Source organism: Triticum aestivum, chromosome 7A (genome assembly GCF_018294505.1).
Source record: "Triticum aestivum cultivar Chinese Spring chromosome 7A, IWGSC CS RefSeq v2.1, whole genome shotgun sequence".
Taxonomy (NCBI): domain Eukaryota; kingdom Viridiplantae; phylum Streptophyta; class Magnoliopsida; order Poales; family Poaceae; genus Triticum; species Triticum aestivum.
The window spans coordinates 124,390,022-124,393,679 of NC_057812.1; positions in this window are offsets into that span (position 1 = coordinate 124,390,022).

The window sequence follows — 3,658 nt, forward strand, 5'->3', positions numbered from 1 at the left end:
TGGCTCCTCCACAGACGGGCTAAATTTCGTGGTTTGACCTTTTTTCCAAACCTATTCAAAATCTGATCTTTTTGCTACCGTCAAGGACTATGGCGATAGAGTATAACAGACTACCGCCAAAAACCCTGGCGGTAAGGTTGCATGCTCTACCATCGAAAACCTTTTAAGTATTGAATACAGTGTGTGTTTGTGCCTACCGCCAAGCATCTTGGCGGTAGGGTTGTGCGATAGGCGGTAGCGATGTTTTCTACCGTTTGGCGGTAGCGATGTTTCATACCGCCAAAGTCCCTATCGATAGGCTGTTAGACCCTACCGCCAAAGACTCTGGCGGTAGCAAAAGAGTCAGATTTCAAAAAAGAAAATTCAACCTAAGGTCAGATCTTAAATAGGTTTTAGAAAAAGATCGAAACACGACATTTTGATTAATAACCCTACCGCATTTTAAAAGACCCACTATATTCCTACGTACCCCTATCCCGTAGGGGTGAAAAGAAAACATTTTTTAACCACGAACACTGTAAGTGGACTCTGTTCCTTTTTCTTTCTTCACTTTGCCACTGTAAAAATGGATTTTGCGTATGTAGACGTATATATCCTGGCGGTGGAAGTTAAAGTTGACGGCCACGTGGGCTGTAGCGTGACGGCAGGGGCGTTGCATGCATGCAACGCACCCAGGCGGTGCATCGTAGCGTTGCGTGCATTGGTACTTGCGCGCGCGCGCAGGGATAAGTCAACTCAGATGCTTTGTGGGGGGGAGGGGCATGGCGCATGCAGGTTCACGGAGCCGCGTACACGTCGCCGGGCCCGAGTTGTCACCGCCGGATCCCTGTTTGATCCGACCTCCGTGCGTCACATCGGCGGAGTACTGAGCAGTGGTGCTGCGGAAAGGATATGGAATGGAACACTTGGCAAGAAGGATGTGCTGCGACGCTGCCTTGGCTGACACGCTTGGTTATATTCACTCGGCGCTTGGGCTGTCCTGCCCGTTGGGACCTTCTTTTTTGCGCGGCTAGCGCAGTTTCGAACGGTACCGTGTGTGTCGTGGTAACAAGTGTATTTTCATTACAAAAAATCGTGCCTGTCGAAACATGCCAGGGGTTTTCCGACGACGTCGAGGTGGGTTTTCAAGAACTCTTATTTGCGCTTACCACCTTTTAACACGATAGCTGACAGTTCCGGCTTGTGCAATGAGCCCTTGGGTCTTTGTTTGTATTTTGTCATCTCCCCTAGGCTCTGCCATGCAAGGTTTCTAGGATAGTTGTCCTGTTCACGTGTGTTTATTTGTTTTCATGTACGTGGATTCCTGTAATCTCGTTTTGATTTAATGGAATGCATGGTTACCTAAAAAACATAGTTGCACGTCAGTCGCTTCAAAACAGTATTTGGGTTAGTTGATTACGGATGAACGAAGCAGCAGCCACCGGAGGGAAGGAAGGAGCAACCGCCGGCTCGCCGGAGAAGCAACAACCTCTGGGTCTATCTTAGGATGACACGCGACCCCGGTATCTATCTTAGGGTGGAGGTAACCCGAGACTTTTTACAGGGCATCAACTCAATTTAGGCCGTTCGTTTCTATGGTTTGGAGGGCCCAAATGACTCGATACTACACCAGGTTTTGGGTAGTATATTTACTAGTTAAGGGTATTTTGGGTACTTCATTATTTATCAATCACGCGGTCAAGTTTCTTCCCTGCCATGGCCAACCTTTCCTCCCATCATCTCTTGCCCAGTCCACGCCGGCAAGCCGCCCTGTACTTTTCGGAGACAAGCCACGGCCGCCGACGAAGCAAAGCTGACGGCCTCGGTTCGTGCCCCAAGCTGGAATTTCCCTCACGTAGATAGGACACAACGATGTAGAAAAGCTCCGCCGGCCGGATAGACAATCACGTCACGCACATATGCAACAATCAGATCACTGCTTGCTCTCGTAACATAAGTGCGCACGCGAGACGCTTGTTGATGGCCACAAGCACATATGGCCCGCTGTGATTTTCTTTATTGCATCAACTCACCTTGTGATTACAAGGCCGGTGGCGTTGAGCAGAGCTCCACGAGGGCGGGATCAAAGATTGGCAGTTGATAAGTCTTCCATTCACCCTTTTGCTCCTCGGGCGAGTCGACGCTGGACACTTCCGGGGCGACAAGCTGCCCGACGCTCTTGGCTTGCGATCAGGGGTTCCGCACCACGCGCTTGAACCAGGCCCGTCGCCGTCGCCGTGCCTCTCTCGCGGGGCAGCTCCGGCAGCCCGAGGGAGCAGATGTGACGTGGGCCGCATATGCACCCGCTCGTGCCTCCCCGCAATGAGGCTTGTGAGTTGGGAGTGCACCGAGGGAGTTATTGAACTTGTCAATCGCCCCGCAGCACCACCCCGCCCATCACTTCAGCCGTCGCACACCCGCGCCGCCTTGCTCGCCATTGCCCTGTCAGCCGCGTTGCCGTTGCTACTCATCAAATGAAAATCAAATCGGCCGTCTGAAGCCACATGAAGCCGTGTTGTTCTGTGTGCACGCACTGGCTGCAAGGGAGCAGGTATAGCGGAGGTCCTTGCGCCGGCGAGCAGCGGAGGAACAGTGTCGCGTCAGATGGGATTAACTTAATTAATTAGATTAATATAATTATGAAGAAAGAATAAATCTACGTCTGATTGAGAATTACTAATATGCCCTTGAGTAAAAAATTTATGGATCAATACTAACCATTGGATCAACTAAATACTACCCACTATGTTAGGTAGTATGATGTACCGTAAAAAGTCTCAACCCGAGACTTTTTATTAGGGCAGAGTGCAGGTTTGCCTGGGTTAGAGGGATGGCTATGAGCGGCGCCAACATGGCGGTCGGAAGAGGTTGAGGGGAGGCGGGACGGCGAGGGGCGGCCACGGCAGCATGCATGCGACCCGGTCGGGGGTAGCAGCCGGCGCAAGGAGGAAATCGAGTGCTATATGTTTTCCAGGAGGATAACATGAGTGTAACCGTTCGTTTGTTATCCAACGGGTCAAGTTCATCATGACAAATCAACCGATACAAATCATGTTTTCAGGCGACTTGCAGTTAGCCAGTCCCATCTTTTAAGAATGGTTAGTGAACCAAAATCAAAACAAGCATACACATAGAAAAGAAAACTGACCGAATGCTAAAAACATTTGTTAGGCGAACATGCTTCCCTCCGTGAGCGCCACAAAAGAGTGCGTACGTTGTTCCTCCCGATCGACAACGTCGCTACTTGGTACTTTGGTAGATGATCTGTGTCGGGTCACGTAGACCGGCACGATGTACCACTCTAGAAGAATCAACTGACGCAACATGCCTAGTGTTGGTACACGCAAATCTCAACCAGCGTCCCACCACACACACACACGGCCCTAAAACCCGAGCTCGCCGTACTGTTCCAGCAGCACTGTACGTGAAGACCGGGAGCACGTGGTCCTACCGCATACCGTAGTAGTACGTTAGACCGCGCGCGGGCACATGTTTGGCCCGTGACGATCCATCAATTCTGGTCAAATCCACGGCTAAACTAAAGCAGCACTTGAATACACGCCAAGATCCATCTATCGTAAACGTAGGGTGAGACGTGGAGACCCTACGCAGTACACCACAACGAAGCGGCAGCCAATGGGTGGGGCTTTGAAGGGAGAGGCTACGCACGGTCGGTTCA